Here is a 20,655-nt window from a genome sequence, read left to right on the forward strand (position 1 = left end):
GAAATAGCTCCTGCTAATTCTATTTCTTCGTGCATGTGTGGATATTCTCGACAAAATATGTTCTGTGTCGTAATATTGGATTGAAGAGGTTACTTGTAGAAACCATCCAGTGTGCAGCAGAAGCAGATCCACCCAAGCTTTCCTGGCACTTGCCACTGAATAAATCATCAAGTATTACTAACAGTTACACGACTAAAACCACTCAGCACCAGCCAACTTTACTGTTTGTAAAAAAAAATTCCTCATCGTCCCTGTAATGCTCCATTGCCGCAGATTTAGATTCGCTGTTCGCTTGCGGCAAATTTGAGTTGCTCTTGCGAGCGGGTAGTGAGTGGGGCATTGGTGCTGCTTCAAGAGGGCAACAGCTGACTGCAATGCGGTCAGGCACAGCAGTAGAGGCGAGGTTGGGGCGAAGGAGAGGCATGAGTTCTGTTATGTCTATAGTGTACTTATGAATGACTCCATAAGGCAATATGTTGTACTTGAACTGTAGTGACCTCGGTGCCTTATTCCAAACTCCAGAGTGCTGTGCAGGCATGGTGTGCAGCCTTTTATACAGGGCCCAGCCACCAGGGCAGGAAAGCCCCTGGTCTCCACCAGTTGCACCCTCTAGTGGTGTCAGCATGTATGTACACGGTGTGAACCTTATTGACAGTGCATCAGGTAAACAAGTCTCCATCTTATACAATCTCACAGTGACTACACATAGATTACATCCATAGTCAGCATATACAACAAGTTCAGGGCCAGAAGAGCCAAGGGCCCAGGGGCAGCACACGGGCCAGCCCACACTGTGATATGTGTGCGCACTAGGTCTGTGCAACAGAGCTGGTCTTGGTTAATCCTTGCCACTGGACCAAGACCTAGCTCTGTCAAGCCCGTGTGGTGGCTGGTGTGCAACGGCCAACACACGTTAAAAAAATCCATGCACAGACATCTTCCATCCTTCAGGATGCAGTTCAGGACCTGGAATATTAGGTCCTTCATTGAAACACCTGAGAACTCATCCCTTTTTGGCGTGGAAGCAAGTCATCCTCGTTTCAAGGGACCGCCTATGATGATGGAAATAAAAGCTCCCACTTCAAAGGCCGCCACTGGCTCAGTTGGTGAATGCATTGGCCATTGTGGAACTCAGTCTTGCAGAACAGGAGTAGGGCCCTGCTTCTGATCCTCGGCCTCTGCTGAGTGATCTGACCCTGGCTGGGGGTGCTGCAGTTGGACTCATGGCCCTGGCCTACACATGGGGAAAACAAGCCAGGGCTTCCACTCCTAGTGGTCCTCCTCGGGCAGGTCATATCGCCATGGATTCAGTCAAACCTAAACAGGAGAGAAAGAACTTGCATTTATATAGCGCCTTTCATGACCGCTGGATGACCCAAAGTGCTTCACAACCAATGAAGTACTTTGTGAAGTGTCATCACTGCTGTAATGTCAGAAACGCAGCAGCTAATTTGCGCACAGCAAGCTTCCACGCACAGCAATGAGACAATGACCAGATAATCTGCTTTTAGATGTTGGTTGAGGAATAAATATTGGCTCCAGGACATCAGGGATAACTCCCTTGCTCTTCTTCGAAATAGTGCCATGGGATCTTTTATGCCCACCTGAGAGAGCAGACAGGGCTTCGATTTAACGCCTCATCGGAAAGATGGCACCTCCGACAGAGCAGCACTCCCTCAGCACTGCGCTGGAGTAGACTATGTACTCAAATATCTGGAGTAGGATAATTAACAATGGGGAGTTAAGGGATAGGGGTAGAGAATGGGAACAAGATAAGGAGAAAAACAAGGACAATGTGCCCATTGGGTGGGAACAGGCTTGGGCTGGAGTCTCACTAGCAGCACTTAGACTTGGATGATGTTGGAAGGCAATGAGCAATCAGGAGCAGATACCCAGGTAGCTTTTCCCATCCCTGACTTGGGATCACTGGGGAAGTTCTACAGCCACCTATCTCAGCACAGGTCGCAGGTCAGACGTGGGTCTTGTGTGATGTACTTTCACCAACCACACCAATAGGATGTCCAGAAATGTCCCATTTCCATTCTGATTTGAATCTGCTATACGCATAAAAAAATTCCCAGGATAAAAAACGATTTACCTTATTCAATATGTATGCAAAGGCCAAAGAACTGATGTTGTGTCTAAATGAGCACGCCGCTCCTTAAAAACTACTTGTCAGCTGCAGTAATGGAAAGCTGGGACAGTAATTGAACCCTCCAATGCAGGTTTTGTGCGATCATTCTGACAATAGGCAATGAGCAGGTAGAATGAGCCACAGTGAGTGTGGCAGTGCACGGAGCTTTGTGCTCTCCTGTTTTGTAATCTGATCGAAACGGCACTTCTCATTTGTTTAATGCAACTGAGATTGTCATGTATCTGACAGAATAAGATAGCCTTCAAGGGATAAGGAGTGACTTTAGTGGCACTTTTTACACTGACATGAAAAATGTAAAAGCAGACAAGACTACAAATTATTCTCGTCTCACACCAGCATCTGTGCCTTCAAAATGGGGGACATAAGGAGGGATCCTCCTACATATGCAGCAAGTAGCATTGACTGCAATCAATACTGAGCCGCCCAGCCCATCATCATCTCGGCCGTCCCTCGAATCGAGGATGACTTGCTTCCACACCAAAAACGGCTGAGTTCACAGGTGTTTCAATGCAGGACCTAATATTCCAGGTCCTGAACTACATCCTGAAGGGTGGAAGATGCCTGTGCGTGGATTCTTTTAATGTGGGGTGGCCGTTGCACACCAGCCACCACACGGGCTTGACAGAGCTAGGTCTTGGTCCAGTGGCAAGAGTTAACCAAGATGACTGGAGACCTGCTCTGCTGCACGGACCTAGTGTGCACACATATCGCAGTGTGGGTTGGGCCCGTGCTGCCCCTGGGCCCTCGGCTCTTCTGGGCCCCGAACTCACGCCTCTCCTGGGCCCCGGTCACGTCGCTCCACGATCACGCGCCACTCCTGCTGTACTTGCCCACGCTCCAATCAGTGACCTGGACCTTGGTGACGTCCAGTACAGTCGCCCCCTTCACAGCCGTCGCTCTCCAGCACGCGCTGTACCTTGAAGTGGTACGCTCCTTTGAAGGCCCTGCCCTGCTGATGCCCAGCCCACAGCCCATGTGTCTTACAGAAGAACTGCAAGTTACACCAGGCTGAAAATGCTAGTTTGGATGAAAACAAAAGCTGCAGAATGGTGTCTAAAGCAATGTTGCAGTGATGTACTTTAATGAACTCAGTCAGATTGGTAATGGCAGAGTGAGATCCTAGAAAGTGGAATTATTTTTTACATCAACCGCCTAGTGCAGGTTGAACCTCCGTTATCCGGAACCTTCCCTCGTCCAGAACCACCCCTTGTCCGGAACCATTCTCAGCCACCGGGTAGCGCATGCGCAGAACTCCGACATGAACAAATTGAACAAACTGAAGTGCTCCCTCGCTGCCGACTCCCGTAATCGCTGGCCTGACCCCGCGATCCATTGCTCCCCAGCCCCCTCCCCATGATCTCTCTGCCACGCTCCCAGCTCCAAGCCAGCCAGCCCCGATAGCCCCTTGCTCAGTACCTGTACCATCCAATTTAATGTGACCACCCCTCGTCTGGAAAAATCCCTTATCCAGAACAAGCCCAGTCCCAAGGCTTCCAGTTAAGGGAGGTTCAACCTGTGCCATAGACTTTCTGCCCCTATAGGTGTCAGCTGTGGCTCAGTGGGCAGCACTCTTGCCTCTGAGTCAGATGGTTGAGGGTTATAAGAACATAAGAAATAGGAGTAGGCCATTGGCCCTTCGAGCCTGCTCCGCCATGGCTGATCTGATCTTGGGCTCAGCTCCATGTCCCTGGCCGCTCCCCATAACCCTTCACTCCCTTATCATTCAAAAATCTGTCTATCTCCACCTTAAATATATTCAATGACCCAGACTCCACAGCTCTCTGGGGCAGAGAACTCCACAGATTTACGATCCTCTGAGAGAAGAAATTCCTCCTCATCTCAGTTCTAACTGGGCAACCCCTTATTCTGAAACTTTGTCCCCTAATTCTAGATTCCCCCACGAGGGGAAACATCCTCTCTGCATCTACCCTGTCGAGCCCCCTCAGTATCTTACATGTTTCAATAAGATCAATGGGTTGAAGTCCCACTCCAGCGACTTGAGCACAACAATCTAGGCTGATGCACCAGTGCAGTGCTGAGGGATTTCAGATGCGACGTTGAACCGAAGTCCCTGTCTGCTCTTTCAGGTGGATGTAAAGGATTCCGTGGTGCTATTTGAAGAAAAGCAGGGGCGGGGGAGGGTGACGTGGGGATATCCCGTGTCCTGGCTAATGTTTGTTCTTCAGCCAACATAACTAAAACTGCTTATCTGGTCATTTATAGCATTGCTGTTTACAGGACCTTGCTGAGTGCAAATTGGCTGCATTGCAATGGTGTAATTACAACATTCCTACATTAAAACACTTCAAAAGTACTGAATCGGCTGCAAAGTGCTTTGGGATGTCCTGTGGTCATGAAAGTCGCTATATAAATACAAATTGCTTCTTTCTTTATGTCACTGTTTTTTTATAGGGCCATAATTTGCTGTAACGGTATCTATCTTTAATTAGACTTGCCCATGTGCGTTTAGGTTGCTAAATGTTTTGAGTGTGAAGTGGTGCTGAAATGTGAAATGATAACATTGCAGCGAGGGAAACAGGGCATCTGGGACCCGAGTGAAAAATAAAGCAACTGTTTGACCCCCCAACCAATCAGATTGAAGGGTTGTGAAATTAACAGCGCAAGGGCTGAGAAGGATGTGTCAATGTCACATCAGCTCTCGTTGCCCCTCTGAAGCTGAGAGGAAATGGAGGCTTTACAGGGAGCAGAGCAGAACCTTGATCCAGATGGTGGCAGCACTGCCCTTAACACCTGCGAGGCTGAATTACAAGAGTTTGTAATAAAGAGAGGGAAAGAAAGATTGGATTAAGAGAAACAGGTAAGACTTGCATTTATATAGCGCCTTTCACAACCACCAGATGTCCCAAAGCGCTTTACAGCCAATGAAGTACTTTTGGAGTGTAGTCACTGTTGTAATGTGGGAAAAGCAGCAGCCAATTTGCACTCAGCAAGCTCCCACAAACAGCAATGTGATAATGACCAGATAATCTGTTTTTGTTATGTTGGTCGAGGGATAAATATTGGCCAGAACACTACATTGGGGATAGCTCACCTGCTCTTCTTCAAAATAGTGCCATGGGATCTTTTACATCCACCTGAGAGAACAGACAGGGCCTCAGTTTAACATTTACATCTGAAAGACAGCACAGCACTCCCTCAGCACTGCACTGGAGTGTCAGCCTAGATTTTTGAGCTCAAGTCTCTGGAGTGGGACTTGAACCCACAACCTTCTGACTCAGAGGCAAGTGTGCTGCCCACTGAGCCACTGACTGACACTCGAAAGGTAGAAAGGGAAAGTAAAGAAATACATTTTTTTTAAATTTAAATGTTAAAAATATCCATCAATTAAAACATGAATGAATGGGACGCCGCACTTGTAATAGTTAATCTTCAACATAACAAGAACATAAGAAACAGGAATGGACCATTTAGCCCCGCGAGCCTGCTCCGCCATTCCATAATAGCATGACTGATCTGAGTCAGTGCTAGAGAGATTGTTTGGCTGCAATTGGCAGTTATCACGCTATTAAAAGGGTACTCGGACTGAAATGGACCTTTTCAGTCAGAACTCAACACGCCTTAACATTCTGCGGCGAGTTTAATTCGTATCCGCAAACACAGCAATGTCTCGCCACTCGGTGCCTTTGAATGGTGAGCCAGACAGCGAGATGCTGTTTTCCCACAGCTAGCAGCAGAGAGGCGCAATTTGGACAGCCAACTTTTGGATTTTTGAGCTTCACCACATGCCTGCCCCTTGCCTGCAATTACTGCACCGTCAGCAAAATCTGACCCACTGGTAGCTTTTTACCGACTCGACTCCACCTCCATCAGTGCTAAATGTGCCCTTCCCCCAGCAACACTGTCAGAGACCAGCTAAATTTAACCTGAAAATAAAAATTAAACTGCAACTTTAATCCAGCAAAGAATGAGAAGCTTGTGAGTAATTCAGTCTGTAGGGTCTGCTGATGTTCATGAATGACTGTCAATGTATATGATGTCATCTGAACTGCTTGATTGAATTACTGCCTGGTAACTCACCCTCGACTATCTATTATCCTTTATTTATTCGGGGAAACTGAAAATAAAGAACGACATTCTATACAGGCCCTGCAATTCCACTGTGAAATGTTTGGCCATCAGGCTCGCGGTGCTTCATGTTACATATGAGACAGTGAAACTCTGCACGGACCTATCAGGATGTGTACAATCCAGGGATAATCTTACAAGCAATTTTCCCTCCGTTATGAAATTCATAAATCACATTATTGACGAGAGATCCAGAACCGGCGTTAACACAGAGAAGGCCACGAGCAGCATCCCTGTCACCAAAGCAGGCCCGAAGTCCGATTGTCACTCAGTGATAAAATCAGAACCAAACCTTTGTACTTCAGTAATAGCAGTTACAGGAGTGGCAGGGAGCAGAAACATAGAGCTGTACCCAGCGACTATTGACAATTCTTTACAGTCATTACTTAAAAATAAAATTATTGCTCTATTTTTAAAACATACCTTCCTCTCTAGTCCATCCTCAGGTGAGAAACTATGGAGACTGCCTGCTTCTTGGGACTTCATTCCAGGGATAATCTTACAAGCAATTTTCCCTTTTTATGAGGCAGCACTCAGGTTCACAAGAGTAGTCCAGGCTGACTATCTGGTTTATAGGGCTCAACTTTCCCGTGATTTGCGCCATTTTTTTTGGAGCAGGCTGCTCTTTTTGGCCTAAGTTGAAAAACCACAGTTTCGGTCCCCGGTTCATACGGCAGAGAGAGACAGTGAGAGAATAGGATCGGACCTGCAAGCCCTTCGGGCGGGATTGGATGTAAGTTGGTGCTATGTGTTTTTCAATTCTTTTAATGTGTTGGGAGCTCGCTGTATTCTTCACTTTGCAGCCTCAGCTCACATTGTGTCCCTGGTTACCATGGCGCGCAGATCAAGGCTCCACCCCCAAAAACTAAAGGTCGGGTTATGCCATGCCAAATTGAAGAAATCCAACAGGGAAACTTAGACATTTTTTTTTGGCGTACTTAGGCCCCAAAAATCATGCGTAACTCTTCAAGTACGGCAAAAAGATGCTTTGGGGAAAATTGAGCCCTATTTCCCCCCCCTTCCCCCGCTCCTCCTCAGCCCCCCCCGCCCCCCCCCACCCCCCCGTGGAATTGGTACATATTCTGTACCTCCACCATTGAGCCCCCAAAGATTGGGAATTCTATCGTAGTATGTAAGCAGCAGCAGTCGCAAACCCACTGCTCGTCTCTCACTGCCGTCGGGAGAAGGGGAGGAGAGACAACTAGAATGCTGAGGTAGGATTTCATGGGCATTAGCAGCCTCAGTCTGCACCTAGATTTGCTATTCAACGCCAGTGACCATCACAGTCAAGCCTGATGCTCACCTGACATCCACGTCGATAATGAAATTTGCTGGTGACACCCAATGGGGAGGTATGGCAAATTGTGATTGCGGAAGACTGCGGGAGGTCATAGATAGGCTCGCAGTTTGGGCAGACTGGCTGGTGTAGCTCAATATGAATTTAGGCAGTGTGTTGTTATGATCTGGTCAACTACCACAGAAAGTTGTTGAGGCCAATTCACTAAATATATTCAAAAGGGAGTTCGATGTAGTCCTTACTACTAGCGGGATCAAGGGGTATGGCGAGAAAGCAGGAATGGGGTACTGAAGTTGCATGTTCAGCCATGAACTCATTGAATGGTGGTGCAGGCTCGAAGGGCCGAATGGCCAACTCCTGCATCTATTTTCGATGTTTCCATGGAACCCGCTGCCTGGAAGGGCAGTGGAAGCAGATGCAATAGTAACTTTCAAAAGAGAATTGGATATAAACTTGAGAAGAAAAAAAAATTCAGGGCTACAGGGAAAGAACGTGGGGAGTGGGATTAATTGGATAGGTCTTTCAAAGGGCTGGTACAGGCTCGATGGGCTGAATGAACTCCTCTGTGCTGCATCATTCTATGAATGGGGAGTAAAAACACACCTCAAAGTGTAAGAGTTTAAATGAAGTAGAGGAGCAGAGGGATCTTGGTGTTCAAATCCACAACTCATTAGAAATGACAAGCATACACGGCCATAAGAAGGCAAAGGTAATCGCTGGTTTTAATATTTAGAATAGAAAAGCCAGGAGATAATGTTGAATTTACGCAAAACCTTACTTAGATCGCAGTTGTGCCATTGTGCACAATTTTGATCCCCCCATTTTAGGCAAGATATGAAAATGAGGGAAGAGATATAGTGTTGATTTACCAGAATGTTACCATGGGTGAACGGTGACAATTACGAAGAGAGACTTGCGAAGTTGAGCTCTTTTCACTCGAGCTGAAAAGGTTAAGGGGTTACCTAATCGACTACGAAAGGCTGCGATCAGGTAACTAGTGATAGACTGCTTTCGCTGGTCAGCGAGACAGTAACAAGAAGGAACAAATTTAAGATAAACACACAAAAAAATTAAGCGACTGGCTTAAAAAGAATTGCTTTGCGCAGAGGGTAGTCAGGATGTGGAACTCTTTACCACAAACTCTTGCTTGTGCAGAATCCAGAACTTAGTTTAAAAGGTAATTAGATAAGTGCTTCAAAAAGGGGAATATTAAAGAGGCCAGAGGCTGAGCAGGAAAGTGAGGTTAGATGAGTGGGTTTATGTGGCGAGAATCACTACCGTGGACTTTAACGGGACAAATGATGTATAAAATTATGAGGGGCCTAGATAGAGTGGATAGGAAGGACACATTTCCCTTAGCAGAGGGGTCAATAACCAGGGGGCAGAGATTTAAAGTTGTCATGTATGTACTTTTGGGATCACTAGCCACTAGATGGCGTCACTGTTGGAGGCCATTGGGCTGCACGCACGTGTGTGCAGCCCAAGTATAAAAGACCAGCCATTTTGTATATTACTCACTTTGGGCCTTAATAAAGCAGAGCCAAGGTCATATCTCTTGGAGTTAAACATTACTCAGTCTAACAGTTATTGCATACACAATGTTTGGCGACGAGGCAACAAGAACCTTTGCATGCAAAAATGAGCACAATTGGATTGTTGTAGCGATTTGTGGAAGAAGAAGATTGGGCAGACTTTGTGAGCCGTTTGAGCCAGTTTTCATGGCCAACAAAATGGAGGAGGTCGGCGACGCAGATCGGCGCCGGGTGGTATTCCTCGCGGTTTGCGGTCCAAAAATTTATGGTCTGATAAAGAATCTGCTCCTGCCTGTGAGTTCAACAGAGAGGACGTATGAAGAATTGTGTACACTGGTACAGGACCACCTTCAGCCAGACAAAGGCATCATCATCTCGAGATACAGATTTTATACGCACTTTCGCTCAGAGGGCCAGAATGCGGCGGAATTAGTTGCCGACCTGAGACGTCTAGCGGGACCGTGTAAGTTCGGGACTTCTTTGTAATCAACCATGAGGTGATCCTGCGTAAATTACTGGTGGTGGAGATGTTGGACTTGAACTGGGCCATCACGCTCGCTCAGTCATGCGTGACGACAGATAGAAGTCTAAAGCAGATATCAGTGAAAAATCAAAACTCGGCAAGTACTGTAAGTATAATTGATTCGGCGTTGAGCAGAGCGGCACATGGCAGGGCCTACCCGACTGTGTACGCAAAACCTGTGGCTGCCCAAAGTCCGCCAGCAGGAAGACATCCGATTTATCTCTGTTGACGTTGTGGGGGAAATCACCGGCACCAGCAGTGCCGATTTAAGCAATATAGTTGCAAAGGCTGTCTGAGAGTGGGGCATCTCCAGCACAAGTGTCCACAGATGAGCAAGCGTGCTGCGACACACCACGTGGAGGATGATGGGCAGACTAGCGCGGATCCGGATACGCCAATCCGAGATACCAGAGGAGGAAGTCTATGGACTGTACTCATTCCTAACTAAGAGCAAACTGATAATGATCAACATGAAATTTGATGAGGTGCCGGTATCGATGGAACTGGACATGGGGGCGAGTCAATCGATAATGAGCCAGAGGGCATTCGACAAGCTGTGGGATACTAAGGCTGTGAGGCCCAGGCCCAGTCCAGTCAATGCCAAGTTGGGCACATACACCAAAGAACTCATAACGGTGACTGGCAGTGCCACAATTAAAGTGTCATATGACGGTGTGGTTCACGAGTTGTCACTATGGATTGTCCCAGCCAATGGCCCAATGCTGTTCGGCAGGAACTGGCTTAAAAAAATCAGATGCAATTGGAAAGACATCAAGGCGTTGTCATCGGAGAAAGATAAATGTGCCCAAGTACTGAGCAAGTTCCCCTCGCTGTTCGAACCAGGCATCGGCAACTTCATGGGAGCCAAGGTGCAGATCCACGTGGACTCAGATGCAAGACCCATCCATCATAAAGCTCGGGCAGTTCCGTATATGATGAGGGAGAAGGTCGAAATCGAACTGGACAGATTCCAGCATGGTGGGACCAGTACAAACCGGACGGTCTGCACCTGGGCAGGACCGGAACCAATGTCCTAGGGGGAGTGTTTGCTAGTGCTGTTGGGGAGGATTTAAACTAATATGGCAGGGGGATGGGAACCAATGCAGGGAGACAGAGGGAAACAAAAAGGAGGCAAAAGCAAAAGACAGAAAGGAGATGAGGAAAAGTGGAGGGCGGAGAAACTCAAGGCAAAGAACAAAAAGGGCCACTGTACAGCAAAATTCTAAAAGGACAAAGGGTGTTAAAAAAACAAGCCTGAAGGCTTTGTGTCTTAATGCAAGGAGTATCCGCAATAAGGTGGATGAATTAATTGTGCAAATAGATGTTAATAAATATGATGTGATTGGGATTACGGAGACGTGGCTCCAGGATGATCAGGGCTGGGAACTCAACATTCAGGGGTTTTCAACATTCAGGAAGGATAGAATAAAAGGAAAAGGAGGTGGGGTAGCATTGTTGGTTAAAGAGGAGATTAATGCAATAGTTAGGAAAGACATTAGCTTGGATGATGTGGAATCTATATGGGTAGAGCTGCAGAACACCAAAGGGCAAAAAACGTTAGTAGGAGTTGTGTACAGACCTCCAAACAGTAATAGGGATGTTGGAGAGGGCATCAACCAGGAAATTAGAGGTGCATGCAATAAAGGTGTAGCAGTTATAATGGGTGACTTTAATATGCACATAGATTGGGCTAGCCAAACTGGAAGCAATACGGTGGAGGAGGATTTCCTGGAGTGCATAAGGGATGGTTTTCTAGACCAATATGTTGAGGAACCAACTAGGAGGGAGGCCATCTTAGACTGGGTGTTGTGTAATGAGAGAGGATTAATTAGCAATCTCATTGTGCGAGGCCCCTTGGGGAAGAGTGACCATAATATGGTGGATTTCTGCATTAGGATGGAGAATGAAACAGTAAATTCAGAGACCATGGTCCAGAACTTAAAGAAGGGTAACTTTGAAGGTATGAGGCGTGAATTGGCTAGGATAGATTGGCGAATGATACTTAGGGGGTTGACTGTGGATGGGCAATGGCAGACATTTAGAGACCGCATGGATGAATTACAACAATTGTACATTCCTGTCTGGCGTAAAAATAAAAAAGGGAAGGTGGCTCAACCGTGGCTATCTAGGGAAATCAGGGATAGTATTAAAGCCAAGGAAGTGGCATACAAATTGGCCAGAAATAGCAGCGAACCTGGGGACTGGGAGAAATTTAGAACTCAGCAGAGGAGAACAAAGGGTTTGATTAGGGCAGGGAAAATGGAGTACGAGAAGAAGCTTGCAGGGAACATTAAGGTGGATTGCAAAAGTTTCTATAGGTATGTAAAGAGAAAAAGGTTAGTAAAGACAAACGTAGGTCCCCTGCAGTCAGAATCAGGGGATATCATAACGGGGAACAAAGAAATGGCAGACCAATTGAACAAGTACTTTGGTTCGGTATTCACTAAGGAGGATACAAACAACCTTCCGGATATAAAAGGGGTCAGAGGGTCTAGTAAGGAGGGGGAACTGAGGGAAATCTTTATTAGTTGGGAAATTGTGTTGGGGAAATTGATGGGATTGAAGGCCGATAAATCCCCAGGGCCTGATGGACTGCATCCCAGAGTACTTAAGGAGGTGGCCTTGGAAATAGCGGATGCATTGACAGTCATTTTCCAACATTCCATTGACTCTGGATCAGTTCCTATGGAGTGGAGGGTAGCCAATGTAACCCCACTTTTTAAAAAAGGAGGGAGAGAGAAAACAGGGAATTATAGACCGGTCAGCCTGACCTCAGTAGTGGGTAAAATGATGGAATCAATTATTAAGGATGTCATAGCAGTGCATCTGGAAAATGGTGACATGATAGATCCAAGTCAGCATGGATTTGTGAAAGGGAAATCATGCTTGACAAATCTTCTGGAATTTTTTGAGGATGTTTCCAGTAAAGTGGACAAAGGAGAACCAGTTGATGTGGTATATTTGGACTTTCAGAAGGCTTTCGACAAGGTCCCACACAAGAGATTAATGTGCAAAGTTAAAGCACATGGGATTGGGGGTAGTGTGCTGACGTGGATTGAGAACTGGTTGTCAGACAGGAAGCAAAGAGTAGGAGTAAATGGGTACTTTTCAGAATGGCAGGCAGTGACTAGTGGGGTGCCGCAAGGTTCTGTGCTGGGGCCCCAGCTGTTTACATTGTACATTAATGATTTAGACGAGGGGATTAAATGCAGTATCTCCAAATTTGCGGATGACACTAAGTTGGGTGGCAGTGTGAGCTGCGAGGAGGATGCTATTAGGCTGCAGAGTGACTTGGATAGGTTAGGTGAGTGGGCAAATGCATGGCAGATGAAGTATAATGTGGATAAATGTGAGGTTATCCACTTTGGTGGTAAAAACAGAGAGACAGACTATTATCTGAATGGTGACAGATTAGGAAAAGGGAAGGTGCAACGAGACCTGGGTGTCATGGTACATCAGTCATTGAAGGTTAGCATGCAGGTACAGCAGGCGGTTAAGAAAGCAAATGGCATGTTGGCCTTCATAGCGAGGGGATTTGAATACAGGGGCAGGGAGGTGTTGCTACAGTTGTACAGGGCCTTGGTGAGGCCACACCTGGAATATTGTGTACAGTTTTGGTCTCCTAACTTGAGGAAGGACATTCTTGCTATTGAGGGAGTGCAGCGAAGATTCACCAGACTGATTCCCGGGATGGCGGAACTGACCTATCAAGAAAGATTGGATCAACTGGGCTTGTATTCACTGGAGTTCAGAAGAATGAGAGGGGACCTCATAGAAACGTTTAAAATTCTGACGGGTTTAGACAGGTTGGATGCAGGAAGAATGTTCCCAATGTTGGGGAAGTCCAGAACCAGGGGTCACAGTCTGAGGATAAGGGGTAAGCCATTTAGGACCGAGATAAGGAGAAACTTCTTCACCCAGAGAGTGGTGAACCTGTGGAATTCTCTACCACAGAAAGTAGTTGAGGCCAATTCACTAAATATATTCAAAAGGGAGTTAGATGAAGTCCTTACTACTCGGAGGATCAAGGGTTATGGTGAGAAAGCAGGAAGGGGGTACTGAAGTTTCATGTTCAGCCATGAACTCATTGAATGGCGGTGCAGGCTAGAAGGGCTGAATGGCCTGCTCCTGCACCTATTTTCTATGTTTCTATGTTTCTATGTTTCTATGAAGGGATCATATCACCGGTTGAATTTAATGAATGGGCCAGCCCCATTGTTCCTGTGCTGAAAAGTGATGGCACAGGAACAAGGCCACGATCAACAGGGTTTCGAAACAGGATCAGTACCCGTTACCGAAGGCTGCTGACTTGTTTGCAACGCTAGCCGGGGGGAAGTCGTTCACCAAACTGGACTCGACGTCGGCCTACATAACACAGGATCTGGTCGCGACGTCGAAGAGACTTACATGCATTAACACGCATAAAGGACTGTTTATTTATCACAGATGTCCTTTTGGAATTCGCTCGGCTGCAGCAATATTTCAGAAGAACATGGAAAGTTACTGAAGTCCATTACCGGAAAAGACAAGTTACAAGATGACATCCTGATTACAGGTCGTGATTCCGAGGAACATCTGAACAACCTGGAAGAGGTTCTACATCGTCTGGACAAAGTGGGACTCAGACTGAAATGCTCGAAGTGCATCTTCATGGCACCAGAGGTCGAATTCCTGGGAGGAGAATTGCTGCTGACAGCATCAAGTCCACGGACGCAAAAACTAAGGCCATCAAGAATGCACCCAAGCCGCAGAATGTGACGGAGCTGCGTTCCTTCCTGCATCTAATTAAGTAACTTCCTACCTAAATTGAACACCTTATTAGAACCACTGCACATGCTGCTAAGAAAAGGCAACAACTGGGTGTGGGATGCATCTCAAGACAGATCTTTTGAGAAAGCCAATAATCTGCTTTGCTCTAACAAGCTGCTGGGACATTATGACCCATGTAAATGTTTAGTATTGGCCTGTGATGCTTCGTCATATGGAATTGGTTGCGTACTCCAACAAGCTAATGAGTCGGGTAAACTTCAACCAGTCGCATATGCTTCAAAAAGTTTGTCTAAAGCGGAAAGAGCCTACAGCATGGTAGAGAAAGAAGCACCAGCCCGTGTGTATGGTTAAAAAGATGGATCATTACGTTTGGCCTTCGGTTTGAACTGGAGACAGATCACAAGCTGCTCATTTCACTGTTCTCTGAAAATAAAGGTGTTGTGTATTTGTAAAGCATGCAATCCCATATTCTGCCGCCAGGGAGCGCATCCCCTGAAGTCCTAAGGGATCCCAGCATCCCTTGGGAGCACTGTATATAAGCCGGACCCTAAGGCCTGCTCCTCACTCTGGAGTGTCTTAATAAAGATTGAGGTCACTGTTATTTTAACCTCCCTGTGTGCAGTCTCATCTGTGTCAGGAACACAATAACTGCCGACGAGTATACGAATCCAACGCAAAGATGCAGCAAACTGTGGGTATCCTGGAGAAGTTTTTGGGGGGTGAGGACTGGGAAGCCTATGTCGAACGGCTAGACCAGTACTCTGTAGCGAATGAGCTGGACGGAGAAGGAAACGCTGCAAAAAGGAGAGCGGTCCTCCTCACGGTCTGCGGGGCACCGACCTACAGCCTCATGAAGAATCTTCTGGCTCCGGTGAAACCCACAGATAAGTCGTATGAGGAGTTGTGTACACTGGGTCGGGAGCATCTTAACCCGAGGGAGTGCGTGCTGATGGCGAGGTATCGGTTCTACACGTGCCAGCGATCTGAAGGTCAGGAAGTGGCGAGCTACGTCGCCGAGCTAAGGCGACTTGCAGGACAATGTGAGTTTGATGGCTACCTGGAGCAGATGCTCAGAGACTTTTTTGTATTGGGCATTGGCCACGAGACCATCCTACGAAAACTTTTGACTGTAGAGACACCGACTCTCAGTAAGGCCATTGCGATAGCACAGGCGTTTATATCCACCAGTGATAACACCAAACAAATCTCTCAGCACACAAATGCTAGCAATGTTCATAAAATAACTGGAACTGTGTTTGCGAGTAAAAATGTACAGGGCAGGAACCACAAGTCTGCAACTGCCAGCAGGCCCCAGGTGACCCAGATGACTCAGAGTCCGCAACAAAGGATGAATGCAAGGCAATTCACACCTTGTTGGCGTTGTGGAGGCTTCCATTCAGCCTATTCATGCCGCTTCAAAGGCTATGTTTGCAGGAGCTGTGGAACAATGGGGCACCTCCAACGAGCTTGCAGATGAGCTTCAAGCTCTGCAAAACCTGCTAACCACCACGTGGCTGAGGAGGATCGATCCATGGTGGATCAAAGCAATTTCCAGCCTCAGAGAGATGAGGCAGATGCTGAAGTACACAGGGTGCACACATTTTCGATGAAATGTCCATCTATAATGCTAAATGTAAAATTTAATGGCTTACCCGTAGCCATGGAACTGGACACTGACGCTAGCCAATCCATCATGAGTAAAAAGATGTTTGAGAGACTGTGGTGCAACAAGGCACTCAGACTAGCCCTGAGCCCCATCCACACGAAACTGAGAACGTACACCAAAGAGCTCATCACTGTCCTGGGCAGCACCATGGTCAAGGTCACCTATGAGGGCAGGCTGCATGAACTGCCAATCTGGATTGTCCCGGGCGATGGCCCCACACTGCTTGGAAGAAGCTGGCTGGGCAAAATCCGCTGGAACTCTGATGGCATCCGAGTGCTATCACATGTCAATGAGGCCTCATGTACCCAGGTTCTTAACAAACTTCCTCCCCTTTTTGAGCCAGGCATTGGAAACTTTTCAGGGTCGAAGGTGCGGATACACTTGGTCCCAGGGGCACGACCCATTCACCACAAGGCGCGAGCGGTACCTCACATGATGAGGGAGAGAGTGGAAATCAAGCTGGACAGGCTGCAATGCGAGTGCATCATCTCCCCAGTGGAATTCAGCGAGTAGGCCAGCCCAATTGTTCCAGTACTCAAAAGTGATGGCACGGTCAGGATTTGTGGCGATTATAAAATAACTATTAATCGTTTCTCGCTACAGGACCAATACCCACTACCTAAGGCAGACGACCTATTTGCAACGTTGGCAGGAGGCAAGAGGTTCACCAAGCTCGACCTGACTTCGGCCGATATGAGGCAGGAGCTGGAGGTGTCTTTGATGGGCTTCACCTGCATCAACACGCACAAGGAACTGTTCATCTATAACAGATGCCCGTTTGGAATTCGGTCGGCTGCAGCGATCTTCCAGAGAAACATGGAGAGCCTACTCAAGTCGATACCACACACGGTGGTTTTTCAGGACAACATATTGGTCACGGGTCGGGACACCGGCGAGCACCTACAAAACCTGGAGGAGGTCCTCCAGCGACTGGATCGCGTAGGGCTGTGGCTGAAGAGGTCGAAATGCATCTTTATGGCAACAGAAGTGGAGTTTTTGGGGAGAAAGATCACGGCGGATGGCATTCGGCCCACAGACGCCAAGACAGAGGCTATCAGGAACGCGCCCAGGGCACAGAATGTCACGGAGCTGCAGTCGTTCCTGGGACTCCTCAACTATTTTGGTAACTTCCTACCGGGATTAAGCACCCTCTTAGAGCTCCTACATGTGTTATTGCATAAAGGTGTGAACTGGATATGGGGAAAAAAACAAGTAATTGCTTTTGAGAAAGCCAGAAACATTTTATGCTTCAACAAGCTGCTTGTATTGTATAACCCGTGTAAAAGACTTGTGTTAGCATATGATGCATCGTCGTACGGAGTCGGGTGTGTATTACAAGAAGCTAACGTTGCGGGGAAGTTGCAACCTGTCGCCTATGCTTCCAGGAGCTTGTCTAAGGCCGAGAGGGCCGACAGCATGATTGAGAACGAGGCATTAGCGTGTGTGTTCGGGGTAAAGAAAATGCATCAGTACCTGTTTGGTCTCAAATTTGAGCTGGAAACCGATCACAAGCCCCTCATATCCCTGTTCGCTGATAACAAGGGGATAAATACTCATGCCTCAGCCCGCATACAAAGGTGGGCACTCGCGTTATCAGTGTATAACTATACCATCCGCCACAGGCCAGGCACCGAGAACTGTGCGGATGCTTTCAGTCGATACCATTGCCTATCACGGGGGTGAAAATGGCGCAGCCTGCAAACTTGTTGATGGTGGCGAAGCCTGCAGACTTATTGATGGTCATGGAAGCATTTGAAAATGATAAATCACCTGTCATGGCCCGCCAGATTAGGACTTGGACCAGCCAAGATCCTCTGCTGTCCCTAGTAAAAAACTGTGTACTGCATGGGAGCTGGGCCAGCATCCCCGTTGAAATGCAAGAGCTAATCAAGCCATTCCAGCGGTGAAAGGACGAGCTGTCCATTCAGGCAGACTGCCTGTTGTGGGGTAACTGCGTAGTGCAAACAAAAAAGGGAGACGTTCGGATCTCCACAGCACACACCCGGGTATAATAATGATAAAAACGATAGCCAGATCCCACATGTGGTGGCCCGGTATCGACTCTGACTTAGAGTCCTGTGTACAGCAATGCAGCGTGTGTGCTCAGTTGAGCAACCCTCCCAGAGAGGCACCACTAACTTTGTGGTCCTAACCCTCCAGACCATGTTCAAGGATCCATGTCGACTATGCGGGCCCGTTTCTCGGTAAAATGTTCCTGGTGGTGGTGGATGCTTTTTCAAAATGGATTGATTGTGAAATAATGTCGGGAAGCACCACCACCGCCACCATTGAAAGCCTGAGGGCCATGTTTGCCACCCACGGCCTGCCTGACATACTGATCAGTGACAACGGGCCATGTTTCACCAGTGCCGAATTTAAAGAATTCATGACCCGCAATGGGATCAAACATGTCACCTCGGCTCCGTTTAAACCAGCCTCCAATGGGCAGGCAGAGCGGGCAGTACCAACCATCAAACAGAGCCTTAAACGAGTCACAGAAGGCTCACTCCAATCCCGCCTGTCCCGAGTACTGCTCAGCTACCGCACGAGACCCCACTCGCTCACAGGGGTGCCCCCGGCTGAGCTACTCATGAAAAGGACACTTAAAACCAGACTCTCGCTGGTTCACCCCAACCTGCATGATCAGGTAGAGAGCAGGCGGCAGCAACAAAATATAAATGATGGTCGCGCCACTGTGTCACGGGAAATTGATCTGAATGACCCTGTGTATGTGCTAAACTATGGACATGGTCCCAAGTGGATCGCGGGCACGGTGATAGCTAAAGAAGGGAGTAGGGTGTTTACAGTCAAACCAGACAATGGACAAATTTGCAGAAAGCACCTGGACCAAACGAGGCTGCAGTTCACAGACTGCCCTGAACAACCCACAGCAGACAGCAACTTTTTCGAGCCCACAACACACACCCAAAGGATCAACGCCACCACCCCGGACCAGGAAATTCAACCCATCACGCCCAAAAGCCCAGCAAGGCCAGGCTCATCCAACAGCCCTGCAGGGCCAACAACACGCCAGCCCAGCGAGGGCACAGCCAACACACCAGAACAGACATTTGTACCGAGGTGGTCCACCAGGGAAAGAAAGGCTCCCGACCGCCTCACCTTGTAAATAGTTTTCACTTTGACTTTGAGGGGAGAGTGATGTTGTGTATCTGTAAAGCATGCACTCCCATGTTCCACCACCAGGGAGCACATCCCCTGAAGTCCCAAGGAATCCCAGCATTCCTTGGGAGCATTGTATATAAGCCGGCCCCTAAGGCCTGTTCCTCACTCTGGAGTGTCTTAATAAAGTCTGAGGTCACTGTTACTTTAACCTCCCTGTGTGCAGTCTCATCTGTTTTAGGAACACAATAAAAGGTATCAATATCAATGCATCATCCCGGATCCAGAGGTGGGCACTGACATTATCCGCTCATGATTATGTCACTTGCCATAGACTTGGCACCGAGAATGGTAGCGATGCTTTGAGCCGTCTGCCGTTGCCCACACCGGAAGTGTAAACGCCACAACCGGTGGACCTACTGTTAGTTATGGATGCTTTTGAGAGTGAAGGAACCCCTGTCACGGCTCAACAAGTTAAGACCTGGACCAGCCAGGACCCGATTTTATCAGTGGTGAATAATTGCATCCTCAAAGGTGATTGGTCTGCCATACCCAAGCAAATGTACATTCGTCGCAAAGACGGACTGTCTATTCAATCGGATTGAAAACTGTGGGGCAATCGTGTTGTTATGCCCAAGAAAGGGAGAGAGAAATTTGTACGTGAGCTACATAGCACACATCCCGGCATTGTAATGATGAAAGCCATCGCCAGGTCTCATGTGTGGTGACTGGGAATTGACTCTGAGCTGGAATCATGTGTGCATCAGTGCAACACTTGCATGTAGCTCAGCAAAGCATCAGCGGAATCGCCGCTGAGTCTGTGGTTGTGGCCGTCCAAACCATGGTCCAGGATCCACATAGACTTTGCAGGTCCGTTCCTGGGGAAGATGTTTTTAGTTGTGGTGGATGCATATTCGAAGTGGATAGAGTGTATAATCATGCCATCCAGCACATCCACACCTACCATTGAGAATCTCATGTCATGTTCGCGACACATGGTCTGCCTGACATCATTGTTAGCAACAACGGATTGTGCTTCACCAGTCAGGAGTTTCAAGAGTTCATGAAACTCAATGGTATCAAACATGTAAGGTCAGCACCGTTCAAACCTGCATCCAATGGACAAGCAGAACGTGCTGTCCAAATCATAAAGCAGAGGATGAAGCGAGTAACCCAAGGGTCACTGCAGACCCGCCTGTCATGCATACTGCTTAGTTACAGGAAAAGACCACATACGCTTACTGGGGTCTCGCCTGCTGAACTAATGATGAAGAGAGGTCTTAAGACCAAGCTATCTCTTGTACACCCTGACTTGAATAATCATGTTGAATATAGAAAACAAAGTCAGCAAGGGTATCACGATCGCACAGCTGTGTCACGTGATAGTTCTGAAAATGATCCTGTATATGTTTTGAATTATGGTCAGGGTCCCAAGTGGATCGCTGGTACTGTCATGGCCAAGGAGGGCAACAGAGTATTTATTGTCAAGCTCAAAAATGGGCAAAC

The sequence above is a fragment of the Pristiophorus japonicus genome, chromosome 15, assembly GCF_044704955.1.
Source record: "Pristiophorus japonicus isolate sPriJap1 chromosome 15, sPriJap1.hap1, whole genome shotgun sequence".
Lineage (NCBI taxonomy): Eukaryota > Metazoa > Chordata > Chondrichthyes > Pristiophoridae > Pristiophorus > Pristiophorus japonicus.